This window comes from Mus pahari, chromosome 4, assembly GCF_900095145.1.
Source record: "Mus pahari chromosome 4, PAHARI_EIJ_v1.1, whole genome shotgun sequence".
In the NCBI taxonomy this organism is placed as follows: Eukaryota; Metazoa; Chordata; class Mammalia; order Rodentia; family Muridae; genus Mus; species Mus pahari.
The window spans coordinates 34072752-34086624 of NC_034593.1; the positions used below are offsets into that span (position 1 = coordinate 34072752).

The 13873-nt window shown below is 40.7% G+C and overlaps 1 pseudogene; it reads right to left on the reverse strand.

Annotated features, from left to right (window-relative positions):
• Nucleotides 1-6735: 6735 nt before the first annotated feature.
• Nucleotides 6736-6826, reverse strand: LOC115063948 (annotated as a pseudogene).
• Between the last annotated feature and the right edge of the window lie 7047 nt (nt 6827-13873).

A 13873-nucleotide genomic window follows, 5' to 3' on the forward strand; every position in this document is an offset into this window, starting at 1 on the left:
TATAGCTTTTATTGAGAATCCGATGGCCATAGCCATCATGAAAGAGAGATAGTAGACTGACTTACATGAAGGTCTGTCCAAAGATGACAGTAAAGAGAGAAAAAGAAAACCCTGATAGCTAGGTCTATGCTAGTGAGGAAATGACTGTTGAGATTCCTGGGAAGACTGGAGAAATCAGTCAGCATTCAGTCTCCACTCCCACTAGTTTCAGCTGCTTGTAATCTTATGAGATGAAGAAGGTTGCCTGGGGCCAGGCAGTGGTGGCATACACCTTTAATCCCAGCACTTGGGAGGCAGAGGCAGGTGGATTTCTGAGTTCAAGGTCAGCCTGGTCTACAGAGTGAGTTCCAGGACAGCCAGGGCTACACAGAGAAACCCTGTCTCGAAAAACTAACAAACAAACAAACCAAGAAAACAAACAAAAAGAAGGTTGCCTGGGTATTGGCACTTCTCAGTAGTATCTACCTATGCCAGGAGATTTATCAATGATGGAGCTGCATTTGAATCACCCCTCCTCACTGGTTCACCCATATAGACTTGGAACCTGACATTCATTCAGTTGCCTCTTCTCTCTCCGTCTAGGATAAACAGGCATTTCTCTGTCCACCCACGGAAAGTCATACAAGACACAAGACACAAGACACATCCAGCTTGCTGCTATAGTGTTTACTGATTTAAGCATGACACGCAGTCACAGTCATGAAAAATCTTGAAAGACACATTCTTACAAACATGTCCTCCAATAGGTACTATGGGTTCTGGACAGTTACACAGCATCATGATATTCTTCTGAGAAACAGCAATCTGATTGTGAGTGGATCATAAACACAGGCCTAGCACCAGAAGGAGCAGTCATAACTTTCTGTTCTCTCCAGAGTTATCATTCCTACATTCAAAAGTATGTCACTGTAGTCTCCTTCCTTCATGTGTAATAGACCAAGTGCCAACGGTGAGACAAGCTCCCATCTCAGCAGGGATATGGCAATTAAAGTAGGTAGAGAAGTAGCATGTACAAAGCAGAAAGCCAGTAACACTCACTTGCCATGCTTGTATTAAAATACCTTATTTATTTGCAAATTCAGGGGAAAAAATGAAAATGATTAAGAGTAGAAAGGCTGGTCCTGCCACAAAATATTAAATTATATGTTTTTTAGCTATTGTCCAGGGGCTAAATTTAAAGGTGTAAAATTGAGAATATGCTGAACACAACTAATCCATAAAATCAACTATTACTTAATTTTAATATCACACTATATTTAAATATGCATACATGAGCTCTGAAGCTATAGTAACTTAAATAAACATGCATACATTTTTATCATTACCCATAATTCCAAAAGAAGAAACAAATAATCAAATAAATTTGGAACTATTTTGCTCTATAATTGCTATTGAATGTTTGAGTTCTGACTTCCCACAAAAAGACTTGGTATTCCTATACCCACGGTTATTCTTAAAGAAAGAGGACAAATTGAAACATTTATAGAGTGGCTTAAATGGCATTAGAGATGCATCTAGACAGACTTTTTATAAGATGATCTTGAAGTGAGAGGAAGCACAAAGATCAGAGTCCTAAAATGTTTGCCACTTCATCTCTTTCCAAAACAGAACCTGAGAAGGTGCAAACAGCTTCCAGAAGAGGTGCAGAGCAGGCAAGATAAGCACTGGGGATCCTCCAAGGACAGAGTAGTACCATAAGCTTTCAGTTAAGGCAGGGCAGGGTGCTGTGTAACCCACGTCTCAGCGCAGGGACCCCTCACTCTGCCTGCTTCCACTCCCAGCAGTGGTGGGTGGTTCTGTTCATATTAGGCAGCTCCCCACATATTACTCCCATCCTAAGTGAAGTGGGTAACTTTCACTCGACTTGCACATAAGCACCATGGGTGGTAGATTGATGACTCTGCTCATACTTCTCAAAACGTAGGGCATCCTCAAGCCAGCGTGTAAATGATTGTGTCTTCTTCCCTTTGGGTAAACTTCAGAAAAAGTTCATATGAAGCTCTGAGAGTTTAAGGGTCCTCTTCCTCACCCAGCAGCAGACTGAGTAATGAAACCTGATGTCATCTTTACCCACTTCCTGCTCTTAATCTTATGGCTCTCTTGCTTCTGCTGCTTAGGATCACATTCCAGATTTCTCTGTTGGCATCCAAGCTGTTCCTGTGTCTGTCTTTTATAACTGAAATGAACAGAGAAAGCAGCTTCTTGGGGTGCAATTCTAGAAATAAATGACTTCATCATGAGACAGCTGCCAATCCACAGGCAGACGACTGAGACTTCACACCTTACAACCATCACCTTAGAAACGGATCACAGACATGAATGTAAAACCCCGAACTCTGAAACGACAAGACGACTTAAGAGGAACAGCTCAAGTTGCAGATACAAGGATTGATTTTCTAGTTAGGACTCCACAAGAAGACAGAAAACAAGCACAAACAACCGGCGGAATCACATCATATTAAGAAGTTTTGCACAGCAAACAAACAACAGCATGAACAGGTAGCATACAAACTCAGAAACTATTCCCAGCTATTCCTACAACACAGTCCTAATATCCAAAATAGATAAATAACTCTAAAAATATAGGATGATACCAATGAATTTATGAAATTCTTGGGCAAATGGATGTATCTGGAGGATATCATCCTTAGTGAGGTAACCCAATCACAAAAGAAGTCACTAGATATGCACTCACTGATAAGCAGATATTAGCCCAGAAACTTAGAATACCCAAGATACATTTTGCAAAACACAAGAAAACCAAGAAGGAAGGCCATCATGTGGATACTTCATTCCTCCTTAGAATAAGGGACAAAATACCCATGAAAGGATATAGGTACAGAGACAAAATTTAGAGCTAAGATTAAATGATGGACTATCCAGAGACTACCCCATCCGGGAATCCATCCCATCATCAGCCACCAAACCCAGATACCAATGCACATGCCAGCAAGATTCTGCTGAAGGGACCCTGATATTGCGGCCTCTTGTGAGGCTATGCCAGTGCCTGGCAAACACAGAAGTGGATGCTCACAGCCAGCTATTGGATGGAACACAGGGCCCCCAATGGAGGAGCTAGAGAAAGTACCCAAGGAGCTGAAGGGGGATGCAACCCTGTAGGTGGAACAACAATATGAACTAGCCAGTACCCCCTGAGCTCGTGTCTCTAGCTACATATGTAGCAGAAGATGGCCTAGTCAGCCATCTTTGGGAAGAGAGGTCCCTTGGTCTTGAAAATTTTATATGACCCAGCACAGGGGAAGGCCAGGGCCAAGAAGTGGGAGTGGGTGGATAGGAGAGCAGGGGTGGGGGGGGAGGGTATAGGGAACTTTCAGGATAACATTTGAAATGTAAATAAAGAAAATAATAAAAAAAAATGACAAAGCATCTAAAAAGAAATTTCTTAAATGAAGAAACACAAAATCTAATGAAAGAGATGTTGAAGACCATTAATTATCAAGAACATTAAGTCAAAAGTACAGTGAGAGGCTATATTGTCCCACTTAGAATGACTGTTCTAAAATAACAGTAAGTTGTGGAAGCAGCTGAAGCTGTGAAGGAATCTAAGTATGTCATTGAAGAGTGGTAACACTTCTCTTCAAGAAAAGGAGCCTGACCTTAAAGGATGGACAAAGGTATTTCTCTTTGCCTGTGTTGCATCCTGTAAACCACTTGCCTGAGACTTACTAACATACCTGAGAACTGAAGGGGACCCCTTCCTATCTAATCCAGCTGACTGAATCCATGTGATTCTCTTTGTGCTGGTAAAATTCTACTCTGCAATGCAGATTCCCTTCCTAGTAGAAAGGTTGACTATAACTTGAAGCAAACCCCTTTTTGTCCCTCTACAGTCTTCTCTCCCCTAAGCCAAGAAGGAAGTACAAATGTTCCTTGACTGTTATACTGTAAGTATAGGCACCTTGTGCTGACTAATTGCAAAACTCTATATGAAGGCACAGGACAATACACGAGGTCTTAGTCATCTCCCTTTACTTCTTACTGCTCTTTAACCCCATAAGAATATTCTAAGTATTTCCAAAAGAAATGAGAATTTTCTATTGTAGACGGCACAAGAGGGGTTAACTCGGGATTTTTAGGAGAAACATGCGGCCTGGATCTAAAACATTAGTTTTCCTTTCCCAACAACTCAGGATTAATGCCAAAGGCTATCCCTTGCCTCAGAGCAAGAGTATCCACTGCCACACCCACTCAGGAGTTCAAAATACATCAACCCAAGAGGTGAAAGGCCACTGAAGAAAAGCACTACAGTGCTACAATTATTCAATTGCTTCTCAAACAGAACTGAAATAACTGGGCTCTGCTAAGGAGCAATCCTAAATAGACAAGAACACAGTGGTCTGAAACTCATGAACACACATGTATGCACATGCACATATATGTACAAATATGTTCATTGATTCACTCAGGGTCTTAGCACACTGGTCCTAAATTCAATGTTGTTTCTGCATTTACATAGTAATTCCAGTAGATTGCATATAGACTGTGTAAATAAATGACCTACCAATGCATCTACTCCTTACACTTTTATTTTTCTTCTCAGAAAACAATTACCACATTCAAATGTCAAGTATACATGATAGGAATATTATTATATGTCCATATATCGTTACTGTATTTTCTTATATTTGAAAACAGTGGGGCGTATATTTCAGAACTTTTCCATGATAAGTAAAAGAGATCAATGATTTTTTTTTTTTATTTATGAGTACACTGTCACTGAATCCCATTACAGATGATTTGAGCCACCATGTGGTTGCTGGGAATTGAATGTAGGACCTCTGGAAGAGCAGTCAGTGCTCTTAACCACCGAGCCATCTCTCTAGTCAACGATTTTTTTTTTTTTAGTTGTGGAAAAACAAGCTCAAAGTTGCTGTCTGCCAAATGGAATGTCTCCAGCTTCTACTCCAAATGTGGACTCATCGGTTTATCAGGCACACATGGAAGTTGATGCATCTGTGAAGGGCATGCAGTTAGATCAGCGTGGGGCTGGGGACTACTTATGTTTGCACAGAAGCAAGGTGTGTCAGAAATATTTGGCTGCATATTTTTCCATGGTTTACTTAAATGATAAATATAAGTAGGCGAAAATATGCTTCCAATGTTACCCCAAAATTTCTTCTTCTTGTAATAAAATTTAATTGAGAGATTTGTCATAGAAACTGTGATTTCTTTTATTTTGATTCCTATGTCCCTTTTAATACCCCCATTGAGGGAAGAAAATGTGTTTTTGATAAGTGGAATAGTTCTACACTGATTAAAAATGGCAAATGAGACTGAATATGAGATGGAAAAGTTAAAAACTAAAATAAAACAAAACAAAATAAAATAAGCAGAACTATAACTAAATACAATGAATAACAGAATAGAGTGGCCAGCAGCATAAAGTCTACTTTCTGCAATAAGTCTTTTATTTGGGGGGGGGGGGGCAGTTTCAAGACAGAGTTTCTCTGTATAGCCCGGGCTGTCCTGGAACTCACTCTGTAGACCAGGCTGGCCTCGAACTCAAAAATCCACCTGCCTCTGCCTCCCAAGTGCTAGGATTAAAGGTATGCGTCACCACTGCCCGGCCATAAAATGATCTTAACAGCTAAGCTATCTCTCAGGGCTCCACTGAATTTGTGTCCTTGGGGCTGATTTACCTGTGAGCCTCATGTCCCGAGCCAGCTCTACTGTGCTGCCCAGGCAGAAGCAGGGCCTCTTCTCCCTAGTGCTGCAACAAGTGAGGGGAAGGGCCCAATCTCCTGTGCTCTTGGGCCCTCCCCTCCCTGCTATACATGGCAAGGGACAAAGGTCTGGGAGGGCATCTCTCCCTTGCCCACACTGCATCACAGCAGACAGGTGGTGGGGCCAGCTTTCATGTTCACACCCATGCCATCAGGGTTAGCTCTATTGTGCTGCTCAAGCAAGGTACAGGAGCAACTCTCCCAAGTGTTGCAGCTGGCTAGAGACAGGGTCAGCTCTCCTGCTCATGCCCCACGGACAGTTGTCCCACATGCCCAGGTGAGGGATGGGGCCACTTGTACATAGCTCTCAGACATCAACATTTCCCAGAGTAGCAACCTAAACCAGGGACATCTGCCTGGTAATAGATTCCTGCTGTTGCAGGACAATAGACTGAGATGTTGGCCCTGGTGACAGCACAGTCCAGGGTCCCACTATGGCCCCAGGTGCTGTGGCCCCATTATGGTCACTCACATCAGGCTGTTCCTCACTACCGTCAAGTCTCCAGTTCTGCCTCTTTCCACTGTGCCCACATCCTTCTCTCTTAATCTTCCATTTCTTCACCACTCACTTGTTCCTCTTAGTAGCACTCAGGGTCTCTGAGTGTCTGGAGCCATGTCAGGGGTAGTCTCTGGAGTGCTATGTCCCTCTTGTGTGCTATGGCACTGAGCAGGGATCATTTCAGGCATGGTCAGCTCCATTCCCAAGCCTGGGCTGTGTTGGACATGTCAGGCTAGCTTCCTGTTCAGACCCCATGGCACCAATTTGGTGATTGCCCCCGACTCACTCCTTTCCTGGATCCACGCAAGGGTTGTCTCTCTCAGGCTCAATCCTGTCTGTGACCCACAGTCCCAGGAGGAAGTCTTCTAGTCTCTGGCTTGATCCTCATCTGGGAATGTCTGGTGCCAAAGTGGTGGTCATCTCAGGCTAGCTCCCTGTTTGGACACCCTGGGTACAATACTGGTGGTTGTCTTAGGCTTGCTTTTCTCAGGGAGTGTTAGGCTACTAATCATTCAGATGTTCACAGGTCAGAACACTAAGCTTAGACATAGCTTCTCTTCTCTCTGCCACCTACTGACTCAATGTGACGCTACATTGTTTTTGTTTTGTTTTGTTTTNTTTTGTTTTGTTTTGTTTTTGTTTTTGTTTTACTTTGCTTTGCTTTGTTTCTAAGAGAAGGTAACCAAAGCTGACGTGGAACTCACAGCTTTTCTGTCTTAGCCTGGCTCATCTTGGGAGTCCAGGACTGTTGTACATTGGCTGGCTTGTATCGACCTCTGTCTGACAGCTGCCTGCCTACACATCTGAAATCCTAATAAATCCAAGAAAATACTGGACCAGCCATTGGCTCAGTTTCAGTAACCGCGAGATTCATGCGTTGGGGTGTTGATTTGGGCCCGGTGCCTTCAGATGCTGATTACTGTGCCCAGAGATCTGGTCGCAGTCTGGACATTGGCCTTGTTAGTTTCCTCAGAGAACCTCCTGCCTCAATGTTGTGTAAACACATAACTACACAAATGTAATTTTGGTTGTTTGTGCGTGTGCGGTGTCGTGGTTGACCACATTATATTGCATAACCACTTAGGGTGTTCATCCCTAGAAGAAGCTAATACACCCTCTTTCAGCACTCATTAGGTACCTGTAGTTCTTTCTCTAAGGGCGGGAATCTGTGCCGTTTCCCTCCTTCGTGCTGCCATTAGCTATTGATATTGGCACTGGTCAGGTCTTTCTTAGGCAGCCACATGACTGAAGTATCCTGACTGAAGCTTTCCTGTCATATCTAAAAGACACAAACTCACAACAGGCACCCTGTTCCTCTGGACTGTTCGAATGTTCTCTCTTCTATGATGTTTTGAGCCTGAGATGTGGTTTCCTCATTGGACTTAAGGACTGTTCAACTGGAAAGACGCATGCCTAGCCAACTCCCTGAGCTTGGTAAAGTCATAGATCTGGAGAAGAGACTTGGACTGCCATTTTACTAGACTAGCATAACCCCTAACACGCTCTAAATACTTATCCCCACACCCACAGGTAAGTGTAGCCCCCACTCCCCAGCAAAGAAGTTTCTCTCTGTAGCAAACAAAGACCATTACAGAAAACTGTAACTGACCACAGTACAAAGATCCTCTAACTGTGGGGATCCCAGCCCCAATGACTATATCTGCAACATGATTCCTTTATTTTATTTTTTGAAGTATATATGTGTGTGTGTGTTATATACATCTATATATGTATTTATTATAATATCCATCCCTATCTTTCCCCGTAGCACTATCAGCTCTTCCTCTATCATGTCTCTCTTCCAACTTCATTTTCCCCTCTTAAATTATGTTTGTTTTTAATGCATGGAGTCCAATCAACAATAGTCATGTGTGCCTATGGGTGGAGCCATTCACTGGGACATGGGAAACTTACACCTCTGAAGGACAGAGACTCCCCATCCCCAAACAGTTATCAGTCCGTTATTCACCCTTCTTCTGGGGAATGGGACCTGGGATTCCTGCCCATCTTGAGGCTGGAATTTGTTTTGTTTTGCTTTCTTGAGACAGGGTTTCTCTGTGTAGCCCTGGCTATCTTGAAACTCACTCTGGAAGCCAAGCCTTGAACTCAGAGCTCTACCCCACAAGTGCTGGGACTACCACTCCCAGACCTTGCTGCTGGAATTTTACTGGCTTGATCCTGTGCAGGCAAGCACAACTGCCATGAGTTCATGTGTACAGCTCCCATGCCACACCTAGAGGGCACATTGCCACACCTAGAGGGCACATCTCATTGTTTTCTCTGTATGCTCCAGACTTTACCTTCATTCTAGCCCCCTCTTCCACAATGTTCCATGAGTCTTGATCTAGGATAGATACAGATGCTCTATCTATGGCTAAGCATTCACGGTTACTTATTCTCAAGACTCTGACGATTCATGGCTCTGCATTAACCTTTACCTACTGCCAGAAGTAACTTCTCTGACAAAGGCTTGGAAGTGCACACACCTATGGGTATGAACACAAGTACTTAACGACACAGATCAGACACATTGCCATTTAGAAAAGCGACATCAGTATCTGCTCCCTTAAGACTTCTGTTTTCCCTAGTGTACAACAATTTCTGAGATATTCAAAGCAATGGATGATGATAAAATAATATGGCTTATCACTAATTTATTCTTATTTCTGACCAAAGTATATTTCTCTTAACAATATATTCATATGAAATAATCATATCTGGAAAGCATGCAGTCCCTATACACTCAGTAATATGATACATAAAATTGTTTAACCATGTTATATTCACAATAGATGAAGTGCATTTACGGACCAACTTTTTCCTTCCTAAAACTTGCTTTTTTGCAAGCTGTCTCGGCCATTGAAAATGTATCTGTGAATATTGCACAATGAACCAAAAGTATCTTTGCAGATGTTCAGTGGATTTGTGAGTTCCTTCAAACACCCACAAATTTACCCCAGAGCCTCAGCTAATTTTCACTTTGCAGATCTGTGAAATGTTTTAAAATAAAAGAAGCACATCAGGAAATCTCCACTTGGCTGTTTCCTTCTGCCTTAGACACTAACACTTTATCGCTTATCCTGATTTGACATCTTTCTACGAAATAAATATGGATGCATTCAAACAGCTCATCACACATTTCCTTATGGAGAAATATCTACCACAAGAAGAAGGGAAGAGAACTCGTGACCAGATAGCCTGCTCTGTCTCTACTATCTATGCTGAGACTGCAGCACTTTGGTGAAAATTGTTCTTTCACATCCAATTTTAACTTTCCATTTCAGGTTAATCTTATTTTCTGTGCAATCCAATGCAAATTTTAAATGTCTAGCTTGTCATTGCATGGGCATTATAAACCACATTAACAGAGCTTGAGGTTTTTGGTTTTGGTTTTTTTTTTTTTTGTATGTAAAAGTTGTACACAATAAATGCAGAAATCGAATTGGATGTGCACAGTGCTTATAGTATTACATGCTTCTGTGAAGATAGTCATGATTATTGTTCTACAGTTACCCTCTGACAATAGGCTGATTCTGGCTCATTTAAGCAAGTCAGTAGATGAGCTATGAAGAGATTATACTGATTCCAAAGTATAGAAATTTATACAAAAAAATGAGACTGTTCAAATAAATAACAAAATCAATGTCTGAATATCCAACATTTATATCAGGTATGTAATTAAAGTCAACACTCATACAAACAAGCATTACCTAAAGGAAAATCCAACCAATGGAAACAAAACAAGAAATAACAAAGACAATGGAATAATTAAGATAAGAAAATATGTTTCTTTTTTTATTATTTTATTTACATTAAAAATGTTATCCCCGCTGAGCATGGTGGCGCATGCCTTTAATCCCTGCACTTGGGAGGCAGAGGCAGNTGNATNTCTGAGTTTGAGGCCAGTCTGGTCTACAGAGTGAGTTCCAGGACAGCCAGGGCTACACAGAGAAACCCTGTCTCGAAAAACCAAAAAAAAAAAAAAAAAAATGTTATCCCCTTTCCTAGTTTACCCTCTCAAAACCCCTATCTCTTCTCCCCTCCCTCTACTCAACAACCCACCCACTCCCTTGGTACTGTGAAGATAAAAGAATATTAAAACAGCTCTTGTTAAAAATTTGCCACATGATCAAGAAACGAACATGTCAAAGGCACCAGAATAACACTAACATTTTATCTCTTATCATGATTTAACATCTTTCTATGGAATAAATATGGATGAATTCAAGCAGTATATCATACATTTTCTCATGAAGAAATATCTACCACAAGAGAAAGGGAAAGGAACTTTAATCAGAAAGATCAAAAACTTCAATGCATAGTGTAGAAGATACAGGCGGTAAGATTACGCGCAGGCTCAGCTTGGTATGTAACAGAAGAAAACATCATTGCATAATGATATCTTTATAGCAATAATCAAAGTAATTATGCTCAAGAAGAGGAGTTGGTGAGGCCAGTGTGCAGTGGTAATTACACCTGAGAATGAACTTCAAGAAAAGGGAGAGATGGGAAATATCTGAATAAATGAGAGCGAAGTGTTCACTTAGTAAAAAGATAATTGTAAATGAATTCTCATATGGGTCAGCATAACCGAAACAGACAAAAGCATAAAACACCTCTAAGTCATGTTGCTACTGGAAAATCAGTGATGTAAAGAACACTGGAAACCCAGCCACAGAATAAACACACTAACCATGGGGGTGGTGGCCAATGTGAAGAAATTACACAAGACAAGTCAGAGAAAGCTCTTCTTTAAATAATGGGAAAGGGAACATCATCTCTTGCATTAGAAATCGCAATAGGGCAAGTAACGAGATGAGGGCTGGATCAGTATCCAAAGGCCACCTCTGTGAGAAGTTGTGTCTCCAGCAGAGCCTCATGAAGCAGAAGCTTGCAGAGGTGACTTCTTCATCAGGAATGTAATCCCTGGTGGTAATTTGGATTTATAGAGAGGAACAAAAGCCACTATAAATAGTAAGTAAACTTTCACATGCTTAGAGTTTAAAACATAATGTGTCATTTCTATCAAAATTATTAAGAACTGGTTATGTATTTTTTTACCATAGCAGAAATATAACAGCTGTAGAATAAAGCTGTAAGATTATTAGGATCCCACAGAAGGAAGACTTACTTATACAACCAATATATAGTGCAAATAAAATTTAAAAGAACAGTATGGCATTCAAGAATATTTTAAATAGGAGGTTTTGAGCATGGACTTGAAATCTGAAGTCAGGAACTATGTAAACCTGCAGGTGGGACACACACAGCAAGGGGACTGACCATCCCAGTGCTGGTAGTGAAGAGACACACCAAGAAGGACAAGAGAAGAGATGGCCTGGGTCAGAGTGAGCAGACAACATTCCTGCGCTCACGGGGTTCTCAGGACCTCTGGCAAAGGTTGAGTTTGCCTGCTCATTGAAGGAGAATTTTCCAGACAGCCTTGAAGACAATGTGGATTTTCCTATGGTTTTTGGTATTTTACATATACTCATGAATATGTGCATATATCTGGCACAAAAGCAAAAGCAGGAGATATTAGAAGAGCAAAGAGATGAAAAAAGGGGATGATATGTGCTTATTTATGGGTTCTACCCACAACAGGCACTAAGATGGAAATGTATTTGCATAACAATGAATGCCAACAGTGAAAGTTAACAATAAAGGCATCCTTTAAGACAATGACAGAAAGATTGCAGAGTGAGAATGAGGTCTGGAACACACATACATATCCAGTAAGGTAACTGTCCAAAATATTTTTACAAAAGAAACTTTATGCAGTGAGAAGGCATATCAGTCAACATAAGATAGGCAGTGGATTACCAATAAACTTGAAAACTTAGAAATGGACATGAGTAGAAATAAACATTAAAAGAAAAAAAAATAAAACTCAGTACCACCACACATTTGATGGAATCCTCCTGGCTCACTAGAGGCCACTCCAGCACCCAGAATCCCTCTGCTCATCACCAGATCCCTGTCCACAACCTTTGGCAGAAGCTTCTTTCTCCATCAAAGGTCACACAAGCCTCCAGAACTCACAGTAGCCAGAACTCCAGCCCCCTATAGAGTTAAAACACAAGAAAATGACAATAAAGCCAACCCTATGAAGATGGTAGAAGTCAGTAAAGAGGAAATTCATAAATTCCTTAAATAAATCACAGAAATGACAAACAAAAAATTAGAGAAAAGCAATAGATCCCTTAAAGAAAGCCCAAAAGAAGAAAAAGCAACAAACAGCTGGAGGAAACAAATAAAACTGTTCAAGAAATAAAAAGGCAAACAGAAGCAACAAAGAAACCACAAACTGAGGGAATCCTCCAAATGGAACATCTAAGTAAGCAAACAAGAGATGGGAGAGATGAATCTCAGGCTTGGATGATATGATAGAAGAACTAGATACATCACTTAATGAAAATATTAATTTCCTGACCAAAATCTATAGAAAATATGGAACACCATTTAAAAAAAAAAAGGCCAAACCTATATATAATAGAAATAGAAAAGGGGGAAGAAATCAAGCTCAAGGGCTCAGAAAATCATTTTAATAAAATCATAAAAGTTTTTCCTAACCTAAATCAGAGCATGCCCACAAAGGTCAAAGAAGCTTAGAGAACACCAAATAAAATATGAAAGAAAAGAAAACCCCCTTGCCACATAATAAGACACTAAACACAGAGAACAACAAAAGCATATTAAAAGCTGTAAGAGAAAAAGGGCAAGTAAGATATAAGGTCCGACCTATTAGAATTATACCTGACTTCTCTATGGAGAATTTCAAAGCCAGAATGGCATGGACAGATGTCTTACTTACTCAAGGAGACCACAGATGCCAGCCCAGACTACTATACACAGAAAAACTTTTCAATCACCAGGGTAAAAACAAAACAAAACAAAACAAGGTACTTTAAACACCACCTATCCACAAATCCAGTCTTACAGAAGGTATTAGAAGAACTCCAACCCAAGGATAAGTATAGCCACCAAAACAGAAGAAATAAATATTCTCACACCATCCGAAACTAAAGGAGGGAAACACACACACACACACACACACACACACACACACACACACACGACCACCACTACCACCAACAAAAACACTATCACCACCAACACCAACAACAGCAAGAAAATAACAGGAATTAGCAATCATTGGTTATTTTTAGCTCTGCATATCAACGGACTCAATTCCCTAATAAAATGACATACACCAACAGAACAGATATAAAAACAGAACAGCTCTTCTGTTGATGTAAGAAGCACACTTTAACATTAAAGATAGATATTATCTAAGAGTAAAGGGCTGAACAACTTTTTTTTTTCTTCAAGCAACTAGACCAAAGAAACAAGCTGGTGTGGCTATTCTAAGGTCTAACAAAACAAACTTCAAGCCAAAGCTAATACAAAGATATAGGAAAGGGCAACTCATACTCATCAAAGAAAAGTTTCGCCAAGATTGTTTTTAAATTCTTAACATCTCTGCCACAAACCTGGGGGTATTCATGTTTGTAAAGGAAAGACTACTAAGGCTTAAATCACATATCAACCCTCACACATTGATGGAGGGAGACTTATTCACCACTCTTACCAATAGACAAGTCATCCAGACAAAACTAACAGAGAAATA